This window comes from Nyctereutes procyonoides, unplaced genomic scaffold (genome assembly GCF_905146905.1).
Source record: "Nyctereutes procyonoides isolate TBG_1078 unplaced genomic scaffold, NYPRO_anot_genome, whole genome shotgun sequence".
Classification (NCBI taxonomy): Eukaryota; Metazoa; Chordata; class Mammalia; order Carnivora; family Canidae; genus Nyctereutes; species Nyctereutes procyonoides.
Window position 1 is genome coordinate 4,764,965 of NW_026575046.1, and position 18,260 is coordinate 4,783,224.

Below are 18,260 nucleotides of genomic sequence, written 5' to 3' on the forward strand. Positions count from 1 at the left end.
GTCTCATTCTGATGCTTGCCCTGTGCTTTTTGCCTTTACTGTATCTTGTAATTTTCTCTTGATAGTCTGGCATGGTATATTAGGTCAAGGAACTACATAAATAGTCCTTTAGCAATGTAGTAGTAAGCTGTGGGGAGTGGGGAAGCATTCTTTACTGCTATTATTAGGTCTCAACATTCTAGTGAGCCTGTGCCTCTGGACTGTGCACTTCATTAATGCATCTCAGTATTACCTACCCACACACAACTCAGCTGGGACAATGGTGGGCTGGAGTCATTTATTTCCCTTCTGTCACATGAGAACCTAGGAAAAAAAAAATGCCTATGTTGGGTATTTTCCTTCCCCTGAGTCAATTCAGCTCTAATGCAATGTCAACAGGCTAAGCTCTGGTGAAATAGTTTCTCCTGAGAGCAGACCTTGTTTAGGAGAATAGAATGTTGTGGCTTATCTCAAAATAGTTTCTTTCTCCTCCCTCTACCTGAAGCATGAGCAGTTTTTTCTCTGATATTGGGTGTGAGACTCAGTTGAGTTGCACAAGGTAAAAACTCACCAAAGTGTCTCCCCTCCCCATGACTGGATGTGTATCTACACGGTTGTTTTTCCTGAAGTTTTATCTCTCAGACTTCTTCACACTGACACTCCAGCAATTAATCAATTATGATTTGGGTTATCCTACCTTGGCAGTGGTTCCCATGGAGGTTACTGATAGCGGGTTTCTGTTTTAGTAACGTACAATTCTCTGCATCCCCCTGTTGGTCTCTGAGTTGAGGGGCAGCAGTTTGCCTTGAGACCTAATTTCTTTTACAGAGCAAAGAAGAATTGCTGATTTTTCAGTCTGTTCAGCTTTTTACGTGTTGTTAGGACAGAGTGGTGACATCGAAGCTCTTTACATGCTGAATCAGAAACTGGAAGTCTGGGACTTTATGTCATCCCTGCAAGTGCCCACATTGAGAAATAAATCTGATTGAATGACTCTATGCACTAGTGGCAGGAGAGCTGAGTCATCTGGCCACCAGAGGGAAGCGAGTGAATTTGTGAAATGGTTCATTATGCAGTGTTATTATGGCAAAAACTAAAACATTAAGTAATGGGAAGTGTATTCTGTTTCCACTTTTACACATGCACAAAAACAATAATAGTGAAAAGTAATCTTGATAAATAGTATTTAGAAAGCTAGAGAAAGATCTAAAGGAAAAGAGAAAAATAGTGTAGTCTCTTACGCTCTGGATAAAAGAGACTTCAGTTAATGAAAGGAGATGGAGGAAGACAAAATAAATGAGCAGGAAAGGAATCAAAGAATTCTGAGGCTGAAGGAATCTTGGAGAAAATTCATTTCAACTTTTTAATTTCTCACAGATGGAAATTAATAACCAGAGTTATTTGTTCTAATTATTGCTATTTAATGTCATGCCTGACCTCACCATACATATTATCTGACTTTTATCCAAGTACTTATTTTAATATATTATACTTTTTCTTAAAAGAAAACCCAGTGTCATTCAATTATTTTTCCTTATATTAAGTCACATCTTATGGAGTTATAATTAGTTGAAGCTTAGTGTTATTTTAATATGATGCTGGTTTTAATAAATGATGATACAAATATTAAACCACTCCGTGAGTGTCATGCCAATTAAACAAAAGATCAGTCCAATAAATCTCTATCTCTTCTTTATGTTGAAAATTTAAATTAAAATTTTAGTTATAGAACAAGGCAACTTTGAGAGAGTAGATATAGCTTGCTTATTCTGAAAAATAAGAAAGAATGAGACATAATATTCACCAATCAGACAAACATCCTCCTCTCTCAAGAATATAATTTAAATTTTATTTAATTTTAAGTGATATAATGATTTAATAAGCCATTAATATATTGCAGATATTTATAATATTGAAATGAACTTTGGAAACAATCAAAAGAAAAAGTGAAAACAATGCATCTCATGAGTAAATGGACATGCAAACAAAAAGTGCTAATGATTTTATAAAACCTTTGTGATAATATCTACTCCTATGGCAACTCAGTTCAGCAGAAAAATGCAGAGTTAAAATCACTAATGATTTTTAAATATGAAGATGGAACATGACTTCTCCATTGACTTGGCTCGTGAGATCAAAATGATTGGTGGAATTTATGAGATATCTAAAAAAAAATTAAATAGCAGTACTTTTCTATCCTGGCAAATATTGACATCCAGGAATTCTTAAACTGAACTGAGATAAAAGATCATAAATAATGAGTCTGTCTGTCACTCCTTCTCCCACTGTCTCCTTTCCTCATAGTCCTCTCTCTCCCTCCCACCCAATTATCTCATGAGTCTTGGTCCTATATATAAGTACTTCCATAGGATATCCTTTTTATTATTTGCCAATATATATTTGACCACATTATTATTTTTTTGGTCTGATCCTTTTTTCCTTCATTCTACTACTAAATTGTATTACTTTTCTCAATCTTGCTACTCTGATTAATATTGTTGACTTACATTTACATGTCTATTCCAGTAATGGATCAAATATTTTACCCTCCATCCTGGTTGCCAAGAATTCCCATTGGCATAAATAGCACATATAATTAATCAAGGAAATAGTCATCAATAAAATAAATCATTAAGCAGAAAACAACCAAAAAAATCAACACATATATAATCAATTAAATGTAAATGAAGAATGACTAGCTCATATTTACATACGTCAGCCTAGGCTTCATTCCAACCATTGTAACTGCTTTATTCTTGCATGTAGCTATTGCTACTTCTTAGTCATCTAAAACATAGTCATCTAAAAACTCAGCATCATTTTAAAGCAGAAAAAGCAATTTGATTTTATTTATTTATCTATTCCTATCTATTGTTCCTTTTCCTTCCCTTCTGAAACAATTTGATCCAAAAACTACTATTTGCAGTTGGGAAAGGTAGGCAGATATCTGCATGAAGGGGTATAGTGAAGATCTCCAGCGGCCTTGTGGGAGTTTAGAGGACATGGTGAGGGAGGAGGACTTCTAAATGGAAGACTGACTTAGTGGATGGGATGCTGTAGGTCATAGAGGGAAGGGGAGGTGTCCCAGAGGTGGAAAGGGGAAAGGTGCATACTGGGGTGTTAGAGCAAGAATGGGAACATCAGGGAATTTGCATGGAGTAGATTGCAGATGTTAGCTACAAGCCAAGTTTGGTGAAATACATCAGGATTGGTGAAATAAGTCAATATATCAACATATGTGATTTTGGGTGGGGTAATTTTCACATATCCAGTGGATCAAAGTTTCTTTTTATTTACAAACATCTTGCAGTCATATGTCTATTGGGTTGAATAATCTTAGCTGCATTTGGGACTTCCTGCTCTTCTCCACCTCCTGTAAGGAAATTAATTTTACCCAGACTTGCCAGGATCTTGCACCCATATGAAAATGGTGCAAGATCCTCTCCCAGAAACACTGCAGCTGGATTAGGAGGGAGAAGGGTCACTCACTGCTCCCCGGGGAAAAAAGCCCTTGGGTATGTTTCAAGTAGATCATATCCTAGTCACAGAATGGCTGAGCAGGAGCAAACACGTCACGGTGTACTATATCAGTGTTGAGAAATTGAAGAAACCGCCATACAGGAAAAAAAAATTTGAGAGTCAAAAACTTTCAGTTAAAAAAAAATGGTTTCTCAATACTTTCAGTAGAAAAGAATAATAACCTTTTAAAAGCTCTTCTCAATAACCTGCTATGCAACATTGCACAAACTCAACCTATGAAGACTCAGGGTCACTACTTTCGTCTTACCATCCATCTCACCTTTATCACTTTATTGACTTTCTCCTTTCAAATGTCTTAAATATTGAATTCCAATTTCCTCCTTAAAGACGAATTTCTCATAAAGATGTGCAAACAGTTACACAATGGTTGTTTGGGAAGAATTCATTATAGTCCATTATTGAATTCACAAGGTGGGTACAAGCACTTTTGGATCAGACAAGAAAGTCTATCGAGCAAGTTGCTGCCATAGCTTCTATGTGAGAATTTCTAAATAAAAGTTGTATTTCTGGGTAGCATGTTTTGGTATGACATATTTAAAAGCTTCCCACTATTTTCTCATAGTGCCTTTGTATTTTATCATACATATGTGAAGTGTATTTTATACAATGCATAATGTTCATATCTGAAAAACAGAGGATTGGGTGGCTTTGGGAAGGAAGAATGTTGGTAAGTATGTTTTCTTTCAATTAAAAAAAAAAATCCCGTGTTCAGCTCTATTGAAAAATGCACATTACATAGTGCATGACATTTATGCTGAAATCAGGTATGAGTAATGTAAGAACGAAGACTGAGTTTTGACAGAAGATTTTGCATTTATTACTTCTTTCTAAAGAAAGGTAATGAAGCAAGAAATGGTCACAAATAATAAGAAGCAGTTGAATACACAATCTCCACTATCCTCTAAACTTTCAACCTCTATAGGGAAATATGCAGTTCTTTCAATCTTGTGTAAATATATGTAAAGCAGTCTCTATTTTTTGAAGATTCTTTCTTATATGACCTTCAAATGTCAGATGTTTTCTGGAACTTCAGATGATGCATATAACTTGAGCTTTGACTTACTATTTGATGTTAATTCAGACTCTGCTCTCATAAATGATTCATTCACTTTTAGATTTACTAAAAAAAAATACAGTTTCTTTAATTCAAAAACTACATTGAAATGAGCTGATAGGAAATTCAATCCCAGTTATGACTGAGACTGTTTAAGGACTGTACAAAAATACTAGACTCTTACACTTATCTCCAAAGTACCATGATGCTTTTTTTGATCACAGTTATCAATCCCTGCTGACTTCCACCGGGAAATGTATTGGTCCATTTGGAAAGTTCCCATCATGTTCTGGGAATCTTCTATTTTAGGGTAATTCATGGAACAAGGGAAACTTGATGATGCTAGGAAACACCTGAGGTCCAATTGTTTATGTTGCTGTCTGGTAGAAAGACACAGAGATTTCTATCCCTTTCCAAGTCAGGAAAGAACAAACCTCACTTCATATTGTCTTAAAGGCCCTTAACACTCTCCCATCACTCCATGTCTAATACATACTATTTGTTATATTTGGATTTTCTTTTAAATGTAGCAACCACTAATCTAATCAAGTTCATTTGCTTTGTATATCCCCAGAGTGAAGATTATGAAAAGTCTGGAACCTGCTTGGCCTAGAAGAAGGGGAATAATAGGGAGAAAGAAAAACAAAATGCATCACTCAACAAATTACATTGAAATAATAAAAAATTGATAGGAGGGAGTTAGGAGAGTCTTCATTACTTGAACAACAATATCACTGGTTGTTTATATGAACCTCCCCCAAAAAAACAAATAATACAGGACTGTAATTAAAGAAATGCATAATTATGTTATTTTTCACAGAAGAAATTTAAAATTTCATTAATGCTGCAGAAGGCAGTGCATATAATTGTTGCTTATTTATTTTTTCTTAAATCAATCCTTAGACAGTGGCAATAATTGGAAGAGTTAAGTGGAATAAGAAAGAAAAAGTCATAAAATAGTCTTAGTAATATTTCTGTAATGAATATGATTGAATAAAGCCAATCTTCAGGGGAAAAACAGGAAATAGACATGGTCTCTGTGAACCTGTTTTTACTTATTATTCAACAAGCTCTTCTGAGGACAGTATTTCAGAAAGTAAAATTAACTTCTTTTAAGACAATTTAATATGTTAAAACTGTAGGTCACAAGATCTTACATTGTTGTGGGAGAAGCCAAACTTTGAATACATGGCAGATAAGACACTGTCTGAGTGAATGACACACTCCTAAGAAAGGAAAGGGAAAGCTTAGTGATGCCTGTGATTCAAAATGTTTGGGAGATAGACGTGATGTATCCAGGAGGGCTAGCAAAAGCTTTTTTGAAAGGAAACTTTTGAGCTGTGTCTTAATTGATGAGAAAGAACCATCTATGAAAACATTCAAAATCAAAGTAATAAATGTAAACGGATTGATAAAGACCTAGAAGGTAGGGTATTAGATTCCTGTGGATGCTACGACAAATTACTACAAAACCACAGAACAGGATTCTTCCCCAGTTCTGGAAGCTAAAAGTCTGAAGTCACAGGGCTAAAATCAAGGTGTCAGCGGGGCTGCACTATCTCCAGAGGCTCCAAGAGTGAGAATACATTCCTTGGCCTTGGCCTTGCGTCTTCCAGTCATGCTTGCCATCATGCCTTGGTGTGTAGCCCTAGGACTCCAGATTGTTTCCAAGGTTATATGACCTTCCTCTGTCCTGTGATCTAATCTGCATCTGCCTCCTTTTTATAAAGACATGTGTGATTGCCCTTATGACTCATTGAGATAATCCAGAATAATCACTCTATCTGAAGGACCTTAACTTAATTACAGCCACAGAGTTCTGTTTTCCATGTAAGGTAACATTCACAGGTTATGGGGATTAGGACATACACATGGAATTTAGAGTCCATCACTCACATTATCACAGCAAGGTTTCTTGAGACAGAGGGACAGAGAGCAAAGGACTGGAAACTGAGGTCTAATACATAGTGATTGCATCCAATTATTTTGTTAAGTCAGGGTAAGAGATTTGCATTTTATTGTGATATCAATTGTAAACTACTAGTGGATTAATGATGTCAGTAGATGTTAATCAAAAAGAGACAGAGTCACATGTGTTACTTGGAAAACTCAATCTGAACTATAAAATACCAGCCTGGTTACAAAAACATAAGTTAGGAATTTTTTGCCCTATCCAGACACAAGTTTACTGTGGTTCAGGAGAGATTTTACCAGTAGAGATGAGGCCATGTCCTCTGACCTGGAACATAATGTAGATGTGCTTGGAAGATATATTGAAGGACTGGAGGTTAGATATAAAAAGCATAAAAGCAAGCAAGTAACCCAAATCAACATATTACTTTTCAACTTGTAGTTTGAGCAACTGAGCATAAGGGGAAGCTATTTATTTAATAGAAGACTGGTAAGATAGGTGGGTTTGTGGAGGATGATTCTAAATTCTGATTGGGTATTTTAAGTTTGATTTGCTGATTATATACGTAAGCAGATATTATAGAAAATACAGTTAGATGTTCAACTTTCAACCAAGAGGCCATAGGTTGGTGATACAAATATGGAAGCATCTGTAAGGATAGGAAGAGACTAGATTAAAATAATAATAATAATAATAATAATAATAAAAGTCACTGGGTATAAAAAGGATAGGATATGGACAAGGCAAGAGGACCTCAACATCTCTGGCTTGGAAATTGGATGGATTTTGGTACTATTTATTGAAATAGAGACTAGTGGGACAGGGCAATGACTCCTGATCTGATAACCAAAACTTGGGCTTACTATGAATAGGTAATACTTCCAAAAGATAGAGTAAAAATGAGGATAAAACTCCTTAAATGTGGAATCAGGGTTGAAAATTTATATTTGAGATTTATTACCTCTATTTTTTCCTGCATCATACAGATGTTAAATGGCAAAACAAGAGGCTAGAGAATGATTAGATATGATTAGATATGAATAATTAAATGTGAAGACTATAAGGAGACATAAAGGAAGATCATAAGTCCCATTAAGAATGCACACTTACTCATTATTAGTCATAAATACACAATATTCTTAGATAACAGAAACTAGTAAGATCCCAATGAGACATAGAAGAGAATAGAAAAATGGCTTGGTGGAAACAATACTACATATTTCCTAAAGCTTTGTCATAATTCATTCTTATTCAAATATAAGTAAAGTGTAATTTTCTGATTGATCAAGTTTTACGTTATGATTTTTACAGAGTAGAAATTTTCTTATCGGCACCTCCCATTACCCTTGGCATTTTCTCTCTTTTTTTTTTTGTCTTTGTTTTTTGACTTTTCAGAACATTATATTAATATTGTGATATATTAATGTCACAACAGAGGCATCACAATAGACAGGCATGGAATCTGTCACAGGGCTGGATCTTATAATCCCATCATGACCTGAGCTAAAATCACGAGTCAGATGCTTACCACATGAACCACCCAGGCACCTGTGATATATATTAATAATTTAAACATATATAGCCAGTTTACTCAATATGCTTCTTTCCTACCCTAGCTCCAGATGTATTTCATCAGTCCTAGAGGAAAAAGGAAACAGTATTTCATAAACAATTATATTTGAGCATTTTTTGACTCCTGAAATATCTGATATAATCGACTTAAAGTGATTAAAAATGTATTTAGTACAAGTGAATGGTAACATATGTTCTAATATAACAGCTAATTTTAAAACACTTATGTGAACACATTTAGACTTCTTATTTATCTAATCTTTGCTTTGTTTATGAAATCATTGACTCTAAGTGTTACTTTAGAGGCTCTCTTCAACATACCAGGTGATATATAATCCTTGGCTAATACAGTTTCCGCTACTTTACAATTAACTCACTGTATGCAGTTCTGGTGATTTCATCTAAGATGGATATTCTTTATTTTCTACCTTCTGTCTGTGATGTTCAGATTCTAGTAAATGAAAGCTTAGGAGATTCTCTGCATCGATCGCTTCTTTTACTTGTTGTGGTGAGTGGACTCTTAGATGACCCTAATGATTGCTGCATCCTAATATTCATGCCCTGTGGAATCCCCTTTTTGAGCATGGGTGAGACCTTTGGCTTGTTTCCACCAAAAATGAATGTCAAATGTGATGGGATGCCACTCTTTATTTATGTTATGTTGTAAAAATGACAACTTGTTTAGCAGAATATTTCTATCGCCTTCTTGGCTTACGGTCTTTCATGAAGCAATCAGTCAAGTTGCAAGAATCACAGGGCAAGAAACTGAGGGCAACCTCCTCCCAACAGGTGGCTTGGCATCAAGAGTGGCCTCCAGCTGACAGCCCACAAGAACCTGAAGCCCTCAATCCAACCCCCCCCCACACACACACACACACAAAAAAAACCCCTGAATTTGGCCAACAACAGTATGAGCTTAGAAGCAGATTCTTTTCAAGTTAAGCTTCAGATAAGAACCCTGGCCAAAACCTATGATTTTACCTTTATGAGAGACCCTGAAGCATGGACGAGGTAAGCTGTGTTGCCCCCCACCAACACACAGAATCTGTGAGATAATAAATTGTGTTGTTTTTAGCCACTAAGTTTTCTGGAATGTGTCATGCAGTAATACATAACCAATATATTTCTGAACAGAGTTTCTTACCTCTGCTCTGACAAATTTCACTCATGTCCTTGATTTCGTGTTGGTTGTGTATACATAAACCTCCCTAACCCTATTCTGTCCTCTGCGCTGTAGTCCTTTTAGAATTACAGGCATATAAATCTTTAAGACAGAAAACAATAGTAATCCAAATATTTCTTCACCCTAAGCACATAATTCTTACAAAAAGACAGTCTTCTTAAATGTTTAATGAGTAATGAGGTTCTCAAATTTTTAAAAGTATAGAACAGGCACTACTGACATTTGAGCCAGAAGTTTCCTTGGTTTCGAGGGCTGTCCTCCAACAACAAGGAAATACACACACATATATGTACATAGATATAATACACAACAAACTTATATATAATGCATATAATATATAATACACAGCTATATATATATGTGGATAACATAAGTAGTTAACACATTTATACCTACACAAACATGAATCTGTGTATATATATTTTATACATAGACATAACTATTTATATATATATGCATATTTATATCTGTGTTTATATATAATCCTACCTAGATAATATATATATTCACAAAAATGCATGCTAAAATTATGCTATATTAAAATGAAAACTATAGGCATGATAATTTTCTTAAAATTATTTAGCATCTCAAATGCCAACAGAAGTCACCATTACTGGACATTTTGTCATCCATGCCCAAAAAGAAAATTATGTTTCTATTTTAAGTCTGACATATGGTACTAGCCTTTGTGTGACAATCTTGCTCACATTCAGCATTTGTGACACCAGATTGCTGCTTTCTCTGGAATTTGAGATGACGTGAATAGTAATTTTGAATTAAATATAAGTCAGTGGGCTGTCAATCCTGAGTAGGCCTTCTATTCACCTGCTTCAAAGTCCAGATGTCAATGCCATGATGTTTAATCCTTTTTTGTAGACTAGGATGGAAACTACTTTTTATTTTTCTTTTCCTTCTCTCCTTTTCAAATTTTAATAACTCTATGGAAACGTGGAGGCTGTAATTCACGAGTTCCATGGAGTGTTTCAGTGAAGAGCTCTGTCATTTTCAAGCTTCTAAAATAATTTTCTCCCCACTAAAGGCTAAAATAGGCATATGTATTATTTGGCCCATTCTCCTCTATGGTTCAAAATATTAAAAGGAAGTAATGCTTAATTGTAAATATGTGTGTGTGTGTGTGTGTGTGTGTGTGTGTGTGTGTATGAAAGCATTTTTTCCAGATTATGGGTGTGAGAATTTGAGCAAATTAGAAAAGCTCTTTGGTGGGTTATTGCAAATATATGTTATATATTTGACCTGAGATATCAAAATGCAAGATTTTCAGTGAACTTCAGCATTCTCAAAATAACCATCTTAGGGATCCTATCAACAATCAGAAGGCAATAAATCTGGCATGTGTTTCTGCACAGCTTTGGTGGAAAAGATTTATGAAAATGTTAATGGCATTTTCAAGGGTTGAAAACTAACACAGTTAGCCTACATCTTATCCTCCAGCCATATTAAAAAGGTTTAATAATTTTCTGCATACACTTAATTATTTCTTATTAACCTATATGATCATTTGTTTTGCTATATCATCTGAAAACAAAGAATAGTTTGGTAGAGGGGATGGGGGGAGTGATGGCCAAATGGGTAAAAGGGAAGGAGGGATATAGGCTTCCAGTTATGGAATAAATAAGTCATGGAAATAAAAGGCACAGCATAGAGAATATAGTCAACGGTATCATCATAGCATTTAATGGTGACAGTTGGTAGCTACATCTGTGGTGAGCATAGCGGAATGTATAAAGCTGTTGAATTGTCATGTTATATACCTGAGACTAATGTAACACCATATGTCAACTGGTTTCAAAAAAATAAATTATAATAAAGAAACTGTACACAACCCCTGTTAAAAATTAAATTTTCCCCAAATATGTAATTTTATATTTTCCCCCAAAAATATTTAGCACAACCTAAATAAAACAGTCGTCTACATAATGTCTGAATTATATATCACACCACTAAAGTAAAAATTTTGTAGTGTCATTTAATATCCATTTAATATTTAAATTTTCCCAGTACCCACGAAATTCTCTTAAACTATTTTATTTTTCTCTGCCTTAAGATCTAGTTGAGACCTCCACATTATATTTAGTGATTGTGTCCTAATTTAATAAGCTGGCTATGAGAAGGCTCAACTGCCAATATCCAAAAACCCACTTGGAGCAAAGATAGTTCATTAGGTTTATTGTGATAGTAAACCACCTCGATAGATTTTGGTATTGTTTTAAAAAGATAAAATTAAGGGAGGATATTTGGATTTTCAGGACCTCATTGAAAAATCAAGAAGTTGGATGGGAGTTCTCAGTTTATGACATGAATGCTTTTTTTTATTGAAGAATAATTGACATATAGTATCTTATGAGTTTCAGGTATGCAATATAGCTATACAATATTTATATAAGTCACAAAATGGTCACCACAATAAGTCTAGTTATCATGTGTCACCATACAAAACTGTTGGCAAATTGTTGACTATATTCCTTATGCCGTCCATTACATCTCCACGTCTTATTTTATAACTGAGTCTACCTCTTAATCTCTTTCACCTATTTCACCTGTCTCCCTGCCCGCGTTCCCTCTGGCAACCGTCAGTTTATTCCCTGTATCTGTGAGACTGTTTCTGTTTTATTTGTTCATTTGTTTTATTTTGTTTTGCTGTTTTATATTCCAGATATAAGTGAAGTCATATGGTATTTGTCTCTTCTGACTGACTTATTTCACTTAAAATAATATCCTCTAGGTCCAAACATATTGTCACAAATGGCAAGATTTCATTCCTTTTTATGACAGAGTAATGTTCCTTCATAGATGTGTGTGTGTGAGTGTGTGTGTGTGTGTGTGTGTGTGTGTGTAGGGAACATCTTTATCCATTCATCTGTTGATAGATATTTAGGTTGTTTCCAGTTTTGGCTATTATGAATAATGCTGCAATGAGTGAACAGAGATGCCTGTCTTTTCAAACTAGTCTTTTTTCTTTTCTCCAGCTAAATACCTAGAAGTAGAATTGCTGAATTCTATGGTAGTTCTATTTTTAATATTTTGACATATCTTCATATTGTTTCCATAGTGGCTGCACCAACTTAGACTTCCACCAACAGCGCACAAGTGTTTTTTCTCCACATCCTCACCAACACGTGTTATTTCTTATCTTTGTTAATAGTAACCATTCCAACAGGTAAAAGGTGATGTGCATTTTTTCTGGAATGGTTAGGTACCAGAAAAAGGTGATGAGGGTCTTAGAGTGAGCCTTGGTGAGCAAATTGCTAGTCCTGAGAAGTAAGCTGTTTTAATTGGTTCATATTCCTATCTTCCAAGAGCTTTTATAACTAGAGCATACAGTTAAGCTGGGTTTTTTTTTCCTTCTTTTTTTTTTTTCTTTGCCTAGACCAGAACAGTTTAGCACAGACATAGGAGAATGTGTTGGTCTCAATTCTGAGAAACTACTGATATAGTTTCAATGAATCTGGTACACAGATTCAAAAAATTCTTCCTAATAAAAGTTTTCACCAAATCTTTTCAAGCATATAAAAATATGGAATGGTGTAGTTATTACCCACCATATAAATTTAATTTTTAAAATATTGTTATATTTACATATTTTATCTATGTGTCCTGAGAAAAAGTATACCTATATATATATCACAAAGATAATATCACATGTAATAAAATTAACATAAGCTATAATATCATCCATTATTGAACATAAATTCACATTTTTCTCAGTAGTATAAAAATGAGTCTAAAGCTTTGTTAATTTTATCCCAAACTAGGATATGATTTTAGTTCTTACATTATATTGGTTGTTTCAGCTTATATTCCTTTTTCTAGAACATTCTCTTAACTTCTGTGTACAATTTGTTGTATTATACTGAGGAATCATTTGAACTCATCCTTCTATACTGATATTCATGCGGAATTCTATGTAAGTACTAATTTCTTCTAAAGAATGTTTCTAGAGTAAGTGTTAAAATATGTTTTTGAACGTAGCATTATTGGATACACTGAAGAGTCATTTGAGTATGTCCAAACCAGAATTTAATTGGTAACAAAAATAATTAAGATCATTAGTACAGAGTTTACACTGCAATTTGTCTTTCCTCAGAGTACGTGTTTTACCAAATATGAACACTTAATATATTTTAATGAAATTGTATTTCATATCCTAAGTGTTTGTAAAGCACCTAAAAACCACCTGGCATGTATTTAATTTCTTGCGGTAATACACCCATCAGAAATGTTCTAAGTTGTAGCTCATATGACTGAAAGAGCTTATAGGCCATCTAGGCAATTTTCAAGCAGATTTAAATAATTACATCTATAATATCTTTATTAAATGCCTGATGCAGAAGGGTCACTGTGAAGACAGGGGAGGTCAAAGAGCAGCAGGTGATCTCTGTGGGTCTGGTCTGGGAAAAGTTTCCTGACCCTCTCCTAGGGGTGGAGTTTATTTGCATATTTATTTTCCTTTCCAGACTTCTGATCTACTAGGTCTTCCCCAGTATTTGGGAATACAGAGTTTACTGGTCTTCACCCAGAAGCTTAAAACATTCTTTGTTTTACTTTCTTCCTCTCTCTCCTCTCCTCTCCTCTCCTCTCCTCTCCTCTCCTCTCCTCTCCTCTCCTCTCCTCTCCTCTCCTCTCCTCTCCTCTCCTCTCCTCTCCTCTTCTCTCTTTTCTCTTCTTTCTCTTCTCTTCCCCAGTAAAGGAGAAGGATCCCTGGATGAAGCTCTGGCTATAACTCTCTACACCTGGGCCACTGGCCAAGGCTTTCTTTGCTTTGAATCCTTCTCAGGCCCATTGGAAGTCCGCTGTGATGAGCCTGAAAGTGGCCGCAGTCTGTTTCTGTGCCTGACGTGCCCAGGGCTTATATATCACCACCACTCTGCACTCAGCACTTAGCAATCATGTACAAAGTTGCATCCAAGCTGAAAACTTTACCTCGCCCTAGGGTCGGCCACCTTCCTTTCAGACTGAAAAGAGTCTTTCCTTGAAGTTGCCTTTTCAGTTGAATTTAAGGTGGATTGGGAACTGGAACTCAGCTCTCTTCTGGGTGCAGGGAAAATTATAATTTTATAGATTGGCTACTTTTTAGTTTTTATTAGTGTGGAGTCTTTGCTCTTTTTAGATTTCCATATTCTGGGCAGTAGCTGGAAGCTCTGTTTTACTCATGCTGCTTGCCTTCTTATGGAGGAAAGATAGTCATGTTTGTTGGTTTTAGTACAGTCTGGATACAAATCATTTATAAAGCCTATGGATTCGGAATATTTCCCAAATTTGGTATATTATTTTATCATTTTCCTGAACTGTATCCTCCAAAGAGCAGAAGTTTTAAATTTCAATGAAGCGAACTTTTGTTTTTTTTTTCTTTAATAGTGTTTGCTTTTTCTATCCTATTAAAAAAAAAAAAAACGACCTTTGTTTACTTCAAAGTAAACAAAGACTACATGGTATTACTTCTAGAACTTTTGTTACATTATCTTTAATGTTTAGGTTCATGATCCATTTGAAAAATTTTATTTATTGCTTATGAGGTAGGCGTGACAATTTATAAATATCCTGTCATTCCAGCACCATGTGTTGAAATAACCATCGTTCACCACTGATTTCCCTTGATAAATCAATTTGCCATTGTATTAGTGTCCTGTGGTGGACAAACTGGATAGCTTAAACCGTGGAAATGTATTGTCTCTCAGTTCTGGAGGAAATGAGTCTGAAATCAGAGTGTCGGAGCCATCGGTTCTTTCTAAGTGCTGTTAGAGAGAATCTGTTCCAAGTTTCTGGAAGCTTCTGGTAGCCTCAGGTACTCTCGCTGTGTCCTTACATCGTCTCCCCTCTGTGTATGTCCACGCCTGGGTCTGTAGTATCTCTTTTTTTCCACAATCTTATGGGATTAAGACACATCATCTTAACATGATTATCTGTAAAGAGCCTATTCCAAAATAAGATCACATTCTCAGGCACTGGGGGTTATAACTTCAATATCTTCGGGGGACATACAATTGAACTCATAATAGCACACATGTGTTGGCATATTTTTGGACTCCTTATTCAAGTTTCATTTATCTATACATTTATCAGCACAATATCTTCATTTCTGCAACTTCTCAATGAGGGCTGATATTAGATAGACATTTCAGAATCATATGGTCAAATTCTTCTCACACATACATATACTCACAACCCTGCTGGATTTTTTTTTCCTGCTGGATTTTTATTAGGATTGTGTTTAGACTATAGATAGATTGAGGAGAACTGATATGCTTATAATATTTCTCAATGTGAGCATATTTTATCTCTTCATTTTTTGGGGGGAGGATTTTCTTTCATTTCTTTCTAAATGTTTTGTATTTTCCAATATACAGATTGTGGTGGTTTTCACATGACCTGATACTGACCTGATACTATTCCCTTCAAAAGAGGAAACATAATTCTCTTCTCCTCAAATGTGTACTAGACTTTGAGACTTATGTAAATAAATAGACTGTGGCTAAAGGGATGTTGTGTGACTTCTGAGGTCAGAAAGAGAATAGCCCTGTGTATGTCCCAATCTCTTGGATCACTCATTGTAGAGGGAGGTAGCTACCATGCCACTGAAATAATAGAGAATCTCACGAGTGGAGGACGTAGGGCGTCTTACACCTACACCAATTAGTCAATCATGTAACACATGAATAAACAAATTATCACAGTACTTTATAGTGACTAAGATTTGAAGTGTTTGAATCTAATCTAATACACATGTCTTACAGATAGTTCGTTCAGAATGTGCCTACATTTCTATATTTTTGATATGAATGTAAATGAGATCCTGAATTCCAATTTTCATTGTTCATAATTTGTTAAGTAGCTTTGTGTCTACATATATGAGGAGTATATTTTGGTAGATCTCTTTTTTTATCCCTTAATGCAGCACATACTGAATTCGGCTTAATATAACAGAAGATGCAACACAAATATTACTTCATAATGCATAAAATAATGGCATTTGTACAATGCGAAGATATTTTATTTTTTGAAAACACAATGAAATGCTATTTTTATAACAACAATATTGGCAGTATATATTAATATACTTTTCTGTGTACTCAGTACTTACGTTACCTCACTGAATTCTCACAAACACCCCATTCTTAAATATTTAAAAATACACAAGAAATAGGAAATAATATGCCATTTTACTGATAAGGAAATAAAAGCACAGAAGGTCTATAACATTTTCCCCCATATCACAAGACTAGTAATTTTATAGACAAGGTTTACATGCAGATTTAGCTAAATCCAGATTCTACATCTTTACTACATTAGATTGTATCATATATTTCATAAGAAATGAAGATGCAAAAATAAAATCATACATATTTTTATAATATGGAAGCTAAAAAGGAGCTGTTTCCTTGACATCTTTTTGTCATATATCAACTTAGAAACAACCATGTTATAGTATTAGGCACTTTAAATATCTTCACCTGGAAACATACTTTTATTTCTTTATATTTTCAATGAACAACAGTTCCTTTAAATAACTTCATTAGTGTAAAGAAAATGGTAGTGTGTTGTATATGTGATATTTTTGTTTGCTATAAATAGAAAACATGACACATTTTCTCTTGGTTTTGAATGATTACAGTATAAACTAGATCATTGACAATTCAATAAATGTGCGTCTCATATTTCCATCTATCTTCTACCTATCATCTATGCCATATATGTGCATATACACATATATCAGTTTCCAAAATTAGCCATAAACAACTCAGATATATTTGTTTCTATTGGGGAACTAGTAATTCAAGTTAGGGATGACTATACGAACGGAATTACTAACTGGATTTTGAGTAACAGTAAGTAACTGGATTTTGAGTAAAATTTTTGATTTTTAAAATGAGATTAAGGAATCATTTATGTTTTAGTATTAAAATTACATTATATAAATCTTATAATTAAGGTGTTTAATATACAGAAAACAGCTATAATTATAATGAGAGCAGGCTATGGTCGTAAAACCACAAGCACTTGTATTTAGCCTTTTACATCTTCCAGAATAATTTTAAGTCATTTAGTTCATTTATTTTTCAGACTCTTTATATAAGATTGAGATATTTTACCTTGGTCTTCCTAACATACGAGTCACCCACAAATGTGAGGTTTGGTTGGCTTCCACCAAATGAGCTTATAAAGATTCTTCAGACACAAGAAGTCTAGCAAATGCAATGATAAAAGGGAAATTTCAGAAACAGGAAATTTATGTCAGTTGCATTTATACGTTGGCTGGGGCTGCAGTCACCTGATGGTTTGACTGGACTGGTATCTGATGTTGGCTACCTGTAGGATGGAAGCCTAGCTGGAGTTGTTGGCCAGTTGCTTCTCCAGCATGGTGATCTTATGGTAATTGTGACTGACTTCCCCAAGAGAAATCACCACAAAATAACTAAGAGGAAGCTGCGTGGCCTGTTACGTAGCCTCAAAATCACATGGGGTCATCTTGGCTGCATTCGATTAATTATAAGCAAGTCACTAATTCTAGTACAGATTTAACGAGGGGGGTACATATAGCCCATATTTCTTGAAGACAGGATTATTAAATAATCTGCAGACACATTTGACAACTAACACATAACTAATTGGTGAAAGAATAGAGAGGGATATTATAAACCAAATTAATATAAGTTAGTGGCACCATGGAAGGTAAGATTTAAACAATCCAAAAGAAGGCAGGAAAGCAGAAAATAGGGGAGAGGAAAGCAATGTAGCACAAGTTAGAAAACTGACAGCATCTAAACCCTAAACATTAAATCAAATGGACTAAATGACTACGTACAAAATGGAATTTGAAAATACAAAAGGAAAAGTGTGGCCAATGATCTGCACTTTTAACAGACACATCTAAAAATACCTATACTGAAATATTTATTTTAAAAAAAAGATAGAAATATTTAAAGCATACAACAGAAACATAAAATAAAGCTGGGGTAATTATAACTACTATTGGTCAAAGGAGGCTCAAAAGCAGAAATTAT